The following is an 11,873-nucleotide window of genomic DNA, read 5'->3' as shown; positions in this document are numbered from 1 at the left end:
ATACTATGTGGCTGTGTAACATACTACGTGGCTGTGCAATATACTACGTGGCTGTGCAATATACTATGTGGAAATCTTCATAAATAAACTACATACATATTCTAGAATACCCGATGCGTTAGAATCGGGCCACCATCTAGTATATATACCATCTGGAGGGCAGTAATGTTGCGATGGGGGCAGGCTTTGCAGCGTTGAGAATCTCTCCCCCCATGTGCTCACCCACCTATCCACGCTCTCTTTCCCCATGTGCTGACTTCTTCTGTCTGTGCTCTCTTCTTTGACCTGTCTACCCCATGTGCTATCCCCCTTGTCTGCTGTCTCTCTCCTTCCTGTGCTATGTTCTCACCTCATGTGCTGTCCCATTTGAGCTGTCTCCCCCCTGTGCTCTGTCTCTCTCACCCGTGCACTTTCTCTCTCTCCCATCTGCTGTCTTCTCCTCTCATGTCATCTCTTCCTTGACCTGTGTACCCCATGTGCTCTCGTACACGGTCAGACACAGACAATTTTTAAAATGTACTTTCGTTCGTTGGAAAACCCCTTTAATGTGACCGGCTTCTTCTGCCTGTAGACACGTCGTGCATCTGCCGCTGGGATCAGCCGAATGATTCACTGCGCCTGTGCAGAATTCACGCCGGCGCAGTAAATTAGACCGCCGACAGCTTTGTGCAAACAGATAGCGGTGGTCACGTTAAAACTGAGCATGAGCTCCTCCTATACAAAGATGGCGGCGGTCAGTGAATCATTCGGCTGATCCCAGTGGCAGTGTTCTGCTGGTGGTACCACGCAAGAGGCTGCGTACGGCGTATACAGTGTGTGTGTTTGTGGTGCGTACGGCGTATACAGTGTGTGTGGTGCGACGGTGTTCTGCTGGTGGTACCGCGCCAGAGGCTGGTACCACGAGCAGTTTCCACTGGGCTGAGATCTGGTGACTGCGCTGGCCACTCCATTACAGAGAGAATACCAGCTGCCGGCTGGTATTAGGTTAATAAATTGGAACAACACCAAACACGGTACCTTAACAAAGTGCACACATCCCCAGCCAGCAATCTCAGAAGGCTCCTGGCAATAGCAGAAAAAAAGGGGAAACAGCACAGCAGACCTCCAGGAAAAAAAGTGATGTTTATTGCCCAAATGGCGTGGCGAGGTTTCGGATACAATCCTTTCTCAAGCAATGAATACGCTACAAGTGCAGACATATATAGGTGCTCCATTCATCAATTTGATATATCAATTATTCACAAATTATTAAAAAGTATACAATATATACAAAGTATATAATTAGTACTTAGTGCATACACAGATTTTTTATAAAACATCATTATAACAATAATACATATTAAATATTGTGCACAATATAAGTGAAAATGCATAAATAATTAAATGGTTCCAGGTGTCGCATCCTAATGGGAACCACACTCACATGTTCCAAATATCGCTGCATGCTATGTCCACAGCGTCCATATGATTCCACTGGGCATGTCTGTGATGTCAGAAGTCTTCCCATAATTCCATGTGCCTGCACATGTGCACTGGCACCTGTGATGCTCAAATCGCCATTTTGGAAATGGTCAAATATGCAATCTATTCCCATAACTTTAAAATCAACAGATTCAGTCATACAATTTATAAATCCGGAATATATATATACAGCATTGGTAGCAGTGTCACAAATGCATAACCAATACAATTTTTCATTTTTAAGTATTTTATGTGGACAAATACATAGCATAAACCATACCATAATAGGCAGGGCGTGAGTCCCAGAGATGCCACTAGGGGGGGAAAATCCCAACAATGAAGTGGGCTATCCCACACCTTAATGGGGAAACGGAAGGGAGAGGCATGTAATCCCCACCCTCCGCTTCCCACAATGGCAACAAGGATCCAACTGCCCTATAAATAAATATCATTTTTCCACATTAAAATATTAATTTTAGTGATAAAGTATGTAAAAAAATCTGTAACCAGAATCCATAAAGGGAATATCACCCCAACATATGCAAATGTGAGGTATAAACAGCAAATTGACGACAGACTTCAGCTTCAGTCTCCATATTATTCCTTTATACATGTATGACACATATCTCTTAATTAGAAAAAATCACAACATTTCCCCTTCATCCTATCCCTTAGGAAAATTTACTTTATTTATATATCCAATCACAGGCATGCTCAATGTAAAAATGAAAAATATTAAAAAAAATATAAAAATACAAAAAGAAGAAGAGCACACGAGTGCGATGAACCCAAGGATGAAAACCCTAGACCGGAAAAAGATAAAAGATAAAACAATATTAAGTATCAATAGTCAAGATGAGGCTATAACTTAATATACACCACTAAATGACCTGACCCAACTTGACCAAACGGTCTCAACGTGTTTAATCTCATTATCCATTCGAGTTCCTTTGTTTTTAATTTCTGATCTCCTCCCCTCCTCAGACCTGGTACTACATCAATAATACGGAAACGCAATTATTTCTCTGTGTGAAGTTTTTCCATGAAATGTTTCGAAACTGGTAAATCCATCCTCTTCTTCCTTATGGTATGTCGGTGTTGATTAATCCTGGTTTTCAAATCCACCGACCTACCGCAAGGAACAAGGGCACTGCAGAAGATATCTCTCTTGTGAATTGTGATTGCTCTCAATGCGCTTAACTCTCATCAGTTGACTAAGAGGAATTGCTTCTATCATTTTTTTTTCGGATGCTGACTTTTGAATGATAACAAATTATTCTTGTTGGTTACTTTAGTATATAATTGTGTGGTAAAGCCATCACCCATAATCTTTACATCTACATCCAAAAATTGTATATTAGTATTTGAATGGACCAAGGTAAATTTAATCGTTTCATCAATGGTGTTCATATATCTGTGAAACTCCAAGAGCATCGCTTCTGTTCCAGTCCAAATGAGGAAGATGTCGTCTATGTATCTCCACCACGCAGCAACATAGCTGAAATGGTGGGACACATAGACGAAATCCTCCTCAAGGACCCTCATTACCAAGTTAGCGTACGCGGGCGCCATGTTAGCACCCATGGGGACTCCGCGCAGCTGCAGATACAAATCTTCTCCAAACAAAAAATAGTTTTTTATCAAAACCAATTTCAAAAGTTGTAAGATAAATTACCTTGCCTGTAGAGAAAATTCAGTATTTCTCAATTTCTTATTGACTGCATTTAGCCCCCGAGAGTGGTCAATGGAGGTGTAAAGTGATGTGACGTCAAAACAAGCTAAAATTATTTCACCCGATATGCTGACTTGGTTAATTTTTTGCAAAAAGTCAATAGTATCTTTAACAAAAGAGTCAGTACGACTAGCTATCTGGTTGAGAACTTTATCCAAGTAGGCTCCAATATTAGACAAAATGGAGTCACAGCCTGAGACAATGGGTCTCCCAGGAGGATCAACGAGAGACTTATGGATTTTTGGGAGGATATATATAACCGGTGTAATTGGATGTTCAAAAAAATCAAATAAATCTTTATCAATTATCTGTTCATTTACAGCATCATTCAGAATATTCTTAATCTCTCTTGCAATTTCAAATTTAGGATCATAATGAAGTCTCTCATTTACCTCCCGGTCCCCCAATTGTCTTTCAATCTCATGAATATAATTCTGGCGATCCATGATTACCACTGCGCCGCCTTTATCGGCACTTTTTATGACAATTTCTTCATTGTGTGATAAATCATGTAAAGCCTCAATTTCACCTCTTGTCATATTTGGGTTTTTAAAACCCTTTTCACAATTATTTTTCAAAACCTCAATCTCTCGTAACAGCAGTAATAAACGCTTCTATCACGGTGGACTACTTGGTGGTACAAAATTACTCCTATTTTTCAATGATACCTCCTTCAACTTCAGTTCACCAACTGAAGCTGATTCTGTGATTATTTTGTTACTAAACCACTCTTTAAGTTTAAGGGATCTAAAAAATGTTTGTAAATCAACAGTCAGTTGGAACCAATCAACGTGTGTACTTATCCCAAAGGATAATCCCTTGTTTAACACAGACATTTCTTCAGCAGTTAGTACTTTTTTAGAGATATTTACAATTAAACCTGATCCTTGCTCCTCGTTGCTACTTGTTTTCCACTGCTGATTTGTTTCTCCCTTTTCTTTCTTTTCTTTTCGTTGTCTCCTGTGTTTCTTTCCTTACCTTTTCCTGATGGTTTCTGTTTGTCTTTTTGAGGACCCATATCTGGAAAAATCAAAATTAGTCATATACGGTATATATATATATATATATATATATATATATATATATATATATATATATAAAATTCCACATTACCGCTGCTAGAAACTGGTGTCTGGATATGTGTCATGTTTACAGCAGGTCATAACAGCCAGAAGGGCTTTAAAACGTACTTTAGATGCTTGTCCTGAAGGGTTGGATGATTCAGAGCCTGTAGTAATCAGTGAAAGTGATATTTGTTGTTAAATTTGGAGAAAGTACTTGTTGATCATTTTTTTTTGTATTGTTCTGGTCTTATTAATTTAACAGCAGAAAGTTGGTAAAAGTTGCTAATAAACCGAATCTGCAATGGGGGTTGACTAATTTTGATTGCAACTGTGTGTGCATGTATCAATTTTGCACCATGATTTTTGAATCGCCCTGTGTCTGTATATACAGCTCTGGCAAAAATTAAGAGACCACTGTAAAATGTTCAGTTTCTCAGATTTTTCTCTTTATAGGTATATTTTTGAGTAAAATGTAAATTGTTCTTTTATTCTATAAACTTCTGACAACATGTCTCCGAAGTTCCAAGCAGTACATTTTGTATTTCTTTTCTGAAAATGAGAAATGGTCAAAATAACAAAAAAATGCAGGGTGGCATGGTGTCTCAGTGGTTAGCACTGTAGCCTTGCAACACTGGAGTCCTGGGTTCTAATCAACATCTGCAAAGAGTTTGTATGTTCTCCTCGTGTTTGCGTGGGTTTCCTCCGGGTTCTCTGGTTTCCTCCCACACTCCAAAGACATACTGATAAGAAATTTAGATTGTGAGCCCCATCGGGGACAGTGATGATAATGTGTGCAAACTGTAAAGCGCTGCGGAATATGTTAGCGCTATATAAAGATTATTTATTATTATTATTGCTTGCATACCTCAAATAATGCAAAAAAACAAGTTAATAATCTTTTAGAAACAACAATACTGTTTTAACTCAGGAAGAGTTCAGAAATCAATATTTTGTGGAATAACCGTGATTTTTAATCCCAGCTTTCATGCGTTTTGGCATGCTTTCCACCAGTCTTTCACACTGCTTTTGGGTGACCTTATGCCTCTCCTGGTACAAAAATGTAAGCAGTTCTTCTTTGTTTGATGGCTTGTGACTATCCATCTTCCTCTTGATTACATTCCAGAGGTTTTCAATGGAGATTGGGCTGGCCATGACAGGGATTTGATGTGGTGGTCCTTCATCCACACATTGATTGACCTAGCTGTGTGGCATGACGCATTGTCCATCTGGAAAAAGCAGTCCTCAGAGTTGAAGAACATTGCCTGAGCAGAAGGAATCTACTGTTTCTCCAGGATAACCTTGTATGCGGCTTGATTCATACGTCCTTCGCAAAGAACAACCTGCCCAATTCCAGCCTTGGTGAAGCATCCCCAGATCAACACCTGGTTGTCTAATTGTTAGACGGAGACCTGGAGAGGCGTACAAGCCACAGTGTCTTGCACCCACTGTGAAATTTGGTGGAGGATCGGTGTTGATCTGGGGAGGCTTCAGCAAGGCTGGAATTGGGCAGGCTGTTCTTTGCGAAGGACGTATGAATCAAGCCGCATACAAGGTTCTCCTGGAAAAACAGTAGATTCCTTCTGCTCAGGCAATGTTCTCCAACTCTGGGGACTGCTTTTTCCAGCAGGACAATGCGCCACAGCTAGGTCAATCAATGTGTGGATGAAGGACCACCACATCAAATCCCTGTCATGGGCAGCCCAATCTCCAGACCTGAACCCCATTGAAAACCTCTGGAATGTAATCAAGAGGATGATGGATAGTCTCAAGCCATCAAAGAAGAACTGCTTACATTTTTGTACCAGGAGTGGCATAAGGTCACCCACAAGCAGTGTGAAAGACTGGGGGAAAGCATGCCAAGACGCATGAAAGCTGTGATTAAAAATCATGGTTATTCCACAAAATATTGATTTCTGAACTTTTCCTGAGTTAAAACATTAGTATTGTTGTTTCTAAATGATTATGAACTTGTTTGCATTATTTGAGGTCTGCAAGCAATGCATTTTTTTGTTATTTTGACCATTTCTCATTTTCAGAAAAAAAATTATTCCAAAAAATAAGCAGTATGGTGAGGGACTTGTGGGCTCACCTGGCTTCATGGTCTAGATGCAACCCCTTCTTATGGGCTATATCGCTGCCCATGCCCTGCTCTTTTGTCTTTACAGAGACAAAGTGAGAGCCTCCCTTATGGCTGCTCTAAGAAAGCAAAAAATATTACCATTTAAAAATATTTAAAAAATTGTTTTTAAGTTAGCTAAAAGTTAAATCTCAAACATTGCTTTTAAGAACTTTTCCAAGTTCCTTCAGTAGTCATAGATAAACACGACATATAGTTTTCAGGAACATCACATTTTTTTATTTCTTTAATGACTTTATCTCTTAGATGGAACTAAAGTAAAAACTTGAGATCAGCTCTGGTCAACTGAATTTCACTGTCCTTGATGTCGTGTAATTTACTCAAAGAGCTGAAACCGGGCTGAAATGATGCAGTAGACAATGTACCAGCCGTGTGATAAAAGTCCCGGTCATTGCGGGATGAACTCTATAACTACCCTGGTGCTGATCAAAGTTTAAAGACTTGAACTTGTCCCCGATGTGATGTCTGAGCCACTCAAGTATTTTTCTGCTGTCGCTTTCATCTTAAATTCAGTCTTCCCATATGAACCAGTGAACTTTTATCTTTGTCTGAGGTGGAAAAAAATGTTAAACTTCAATGTCTCCAATAATTGTCGCCTGGAACCTCAAAGTCAAAAGAAGAAAATATACCGTATTATGTTGGTGCAATCCCAGAACATTTCTAGGGACCACACATCAAAGAGAACCGCAACCATGGGTTGACCCTGCTGGACCACCAATGTACAACGGCACTTTCCGGTAGACGCAGAGATCCAGGACAACATCATACCCTCAAGATTCAGCAGAAGAAAACCCATTTGGAGATGATGTATAAATGTGAAACACACAAGCGCTAACTCGTAAGTAGTACCCTCAGCAGCTGGAGTCAAGACAGGTAGGTTCCCACACTGTCATGCAGTGTAAACAATGATTTTAGTAGAGCTGAGACCCCACTGATGTTGGAAGTCATCACTGAACACTTGGGTTTACTTCTTATAAGATGATTCACTAACAACCTACTAGATTTTATTGGTGATGCTTCCTATGTAATTAAAATTGGACACATTCTGGAGGGTGGACCTAGGATGAAAGTCTAGTGATGAGAGCAGCACCTTCAGGAATGGTTGGCACCAGGAGATAATACTAAACGATATTAATATTCTTTTACCACCCCCTCCTACTAAAACTGTCTCAAATCCGAGAGCATTGTCAAATACCTACTCTTGTCAAATCCGAGAGCATTAGCCACCGTAATCCTACCACCCTCACAGAGCTCCTAGCAGCCAATGTCAGATCCATAGTTGAAAGTGAAGCAATAAGCTTATCAGGGTTGTCTAGTGAGTGACTTGTCTCCATGTTTGCACACATGATCTCATTTACCGCAGTCCATTCGTCTCTGTAATCTATTGCCGTTTGGAGTTTGCCACCATCCAGTGTCTTGTGTTGCCATCATCTCCTCAAACTCCTCCTGGGAGAATCTCCTTTCTCCATCTCATAGTATGCAAACGTCATGACTGTAACGTGATAGGGGTCACACAGCTCCAGGTAATGAGGCTGACAAATACCGATCACATCACAATAGGGGCAGGAAAGGCCTAGAGTGACTGTGTCCACACAGATCTCATGTGCTGTATCTAAACGTGTGCTATAATGTTCTACAGAAGCCATGTCCTCGTGTGCGATCCAGTGTAGTCCCAGGAGCTGTCTCTATTTGCATTTTAATCATTATGGAATATAAATCGAGATTTTTTTTTATCAAGAGGAGCTGAAACATTTGTTTTTCATTTTTCAAGTGGTTACGTCTCATCAGGACGGAGTTTCGTGCTCCTTCAGTAGATTGGTGAGCTGGCTTTTCCTTTTTTTCATTGTGATCTGGGAAGTTTCCTGGACGTGGACCCAAAGTTTCTAGCTTTAGTTCCCTGAGCCACATAGTTATCACCTCTGACTTGTGACACTGTTGCCATCATGCTGGAAAAAGCATCATCTCCAAATTGCTCCTGGATGATGGGAGAAGTTGCTCTTGGAGGATGTTTATATCCCAATATTTATTCATGGCCGTGTTCTCCTCCATGAATGAGAAGCCCCCACAAATGAGTGGTCACAGGATGCTTTACTGTTGGCAGACACAGGACTCATGGTAGCCCTCACCTTTTCTTCTCTGGAAAATTATTCTTCTAGATGTCCCAAACAGTCTGAAGGAGGCTTCATCAGAGACCCCCATCCTCCGCAGTCCAGTCTCTGCACTTCCTGAAAGTTATTTTCGCTGATGAAGCCCCCTTTACACTATTTTGGGACATCTAGAAGAATGATTGTCCAGAAAAGAAATGGTGAGCACTGCCACAAGTCCTGTGTCTGACAAAAAAAAGCCTCCTGAGACCATTCATGTGTGGAAAAAAAACTTTGTCAACTTTTTTTTACATAAATATAACATAAAGCCTGATTTAAGTAATTGGACATTTTCTGGTGACACATTTATTCCTCCACAATGACTACAAGAGGAGCTTCACCCAATAGAGAATGTATTAATTGTCATTGAGCTTAATGGGTTCGGTATACATTCTACTGCACTGAGCTCCCCCTAGTGGTGGCTGCAGGAAAACCAAATTATTACATGTATTGTCATGAGGTCTCAGTAAGGCGGGGAGGTGAACACTCACCATCACTTTTATTGACTGTGAATTTTTATGCCATGTTTGTAAATTACTTTATCAGGATTCTTACCCTGTAGTGTTGATAACAAAATATAGAAGATGGCCCCAAAAATATCACAATTTAAAAAATGATGATGCCTCCAATGAGAGGAAAGAAGCCCCGAATCGGCTCGTAGAGTATTTATTGTAATTCTCGTGCATAGATATGCAAATTGCCACTTAGGATAAAAGCCAAATCAGTATCTCAATTCGCAGACACGGTGTTTCGGGCTGTTGGCCCTCGTCAGTGCGAAGCATGAGAACTGATTTGGCTAGGTGAGAGGCTCTGGACTGGGGTTCTCATGCTTCGCACTGATGAGGGCCAACAGCCCGAAACACCGTGTCTGCGAATTGAGATACTGATTTGGCTTTTATCCTAAGTCATATTGCACGACTCGTTAAAGGGTTGATTGTGACTTGTAGGATCGCTACTTCCAACAGGTGGCGCTATAGAGTTAAGTCCTCTTTTTCTCAGAAGAGGCAATTTGCATATTTAAATTCCCAGAGGAGCATTGTACGGTAAATAAGCCTCCTTACCTTGACAAGCCAGAGATGGTATGTCACTCTCCATAAGGAGAAACGATACCCCTTAGACCGTGCATAGATAAACATTGAAATCCAGTAAATCTGGAGGCATTTTGGCCTAATTCTATTATTAGTCAAATATTCTGGATTATTGGATGGTTATGGATGAAATATTGAAGGTGGAGAATCTCCAGGAAGAACCTCTCACATACGCCCGGTCTATAATCCTATTCCGTTTTATAATCACCCACACAGGCGGGCATACCCTAGACCTGGTCTTCACTCGTCTCTGTTCTCTATCTAACTTCACCACCTCCCCTCTCCCTCTATCTGACCACCATCTGGTCACCTTCTCATCCCTGTCCTCCTCACCGGTCATCCACGTCCAGCAACATGCGCACCCCCGCAGAAACCTTGCACACCTAGACACCCACACACTCTCTGACTCCATCCTACCACTGGCATCCATATCCTCACTCCACAACACAGACACTGCCACTGCTTTCTACAATGCCACTTTCGTATCAGCTATTGACACGGTTGCCCCTCTCGTCCATGGCAGAGTGCGATGTATCAATAGACAACCTTGGCACAATAACACCACTAAAAAGCTGCGGCAAGTTTCCAGGGTTGCGGAGCGGCGTTGGAAGAAAACACATTCACAAGATGATTTCACTGCATTCAAACAAGCAACACTTGCTTTTAAATCAGCTCTCACTTCTGCTAAACAGGCCTACTTCACAGCCCTTGTATCCTCCCTATCCAACAACCCAAACAGTTATTCAAATCCTTTAACTCCCTCCTCCGCCCCCCACTGCCCCCTCCAACCTCCCTCATCTCTGCTGAGGACTTTGCCACACACTTTAAAAATAAGATCGACCAGACAAGGGAAGTCTTCATTGTTCAACCACCACAACCCCTTTTTATACCAGACCAATGCCCAAACCCCATAACCTCCCTATCCAACATCACTGAAGGGTGGCTTAATTGTCTCCTCTCCAAATCGCACCTCACCACCTGTGCGCTCGACCCCATCCCATCCCACCTCCTCCCCAACCTCACCACCACACTTATCCCATCACTAACCCACCTCTTCAAGCTATCACTAACTTCTGGCACCTTCCCTTCTGCTTTCAAACATGCCACAATCACGCCTATCCTTAAAAAGCCAACCCTCGATCCAACTGCTATGTCCAGCTATCGCCCAATATCGCTGCTCCCATTCGCTTCCAAACTCCTGGAGCAGCACGTCCACGCTGAACTTTCCTCACACCTCTCATCTAACTTGCTCTTTGACAATCTACAATCTGGTTTCCGCCCCCATCACTCAACTGAGACAGTCCTGACCAAAATCACTAATGATCTACTTACCGCCAAAGCTAATGGACAATACTCTGTACTCCTCCTTCTAGACCTGTACTATGCTTTCGACACAGTTGACCACTGCCTCCTACTACAGATCCTCTCCTCCTTTGGCTTTAAAGACCTCGCCCTATCCTGGATCTCCTCATACCTCACCAACCGCACATTCAGCGTCTCCCACTGCCACACTACCTCCTCATCCCACCCTCTCTCTGTTGGAGTCCCCAAAGGCTCTGTTCTAGTGCCCCTACTCTTCTCAATCTATACACTTGGCCTGGGACAACTTATAAAGTCCCATGGATTCCAGTACCACCTCTATGCTGATGACACTCAGATCTACCTCTCTGGCCCAGACGTCACCGCTCTGCTGTCCAGAATCCCAGAGTGCCTATCAGCCATATCCTCCTTCTTCTCCTCTCGCTTCCTCAAACTCAATGTGGACAAATTTGAACTCATCATCTTTCCTCCATCCCATAGATCTTCCTTACCTGACCTATCTATCGCAATCAATGACATCATGCTTTCCCCCGTACTGGAAGTCCGCTGCCTCGGAGTAACCTTTGACTCTGCCCTGTCCTTCAAACCGCACATCCAAGCTCTTTCCACCTCCTGTCGCCTCCAGCTCAAAAATATCTCCAGAATCCATCCTTTCCTCAACTGTCAATCTACTAAAATGCTTGTGCTGTGCATGCCCTCATCATCTCCCGCCTTGACTACTGCAACATCCTTTTCTGTGGCCTCCCTGCTAACACCCTTGCACCTCTCCAGTCCATCCTTAACTCTGCTGCCCGACTAATACATCTCTCTCCTCGCTACTCCTCCGCTTCCCCCCTCTGCAAATCTCTTCACTGGCTCCCATTCCCTCAGCGTATCCAGTTCAAATTACTAATACTTTATATCTCTGAACTGATCACCCGATATCTT

The sequence above is a fragment of the Ranitomeya variabilis genome, chromosome 2 (assembly GCF_051348905.1).
Source record: "Ranitomeya variabilis isolate aRanVar5 chromosome 2, aRanVar5.hap1, whole genome shotgun sequence".
NCBI lineage: Eukaryota > Metazoa > Chordata > Amphibia > Anura > Dendrobatidae > Ranitomeya > Ranitomeya variabilis.
Note: the sequence above shows the minus strand (reverse complement) of the source record.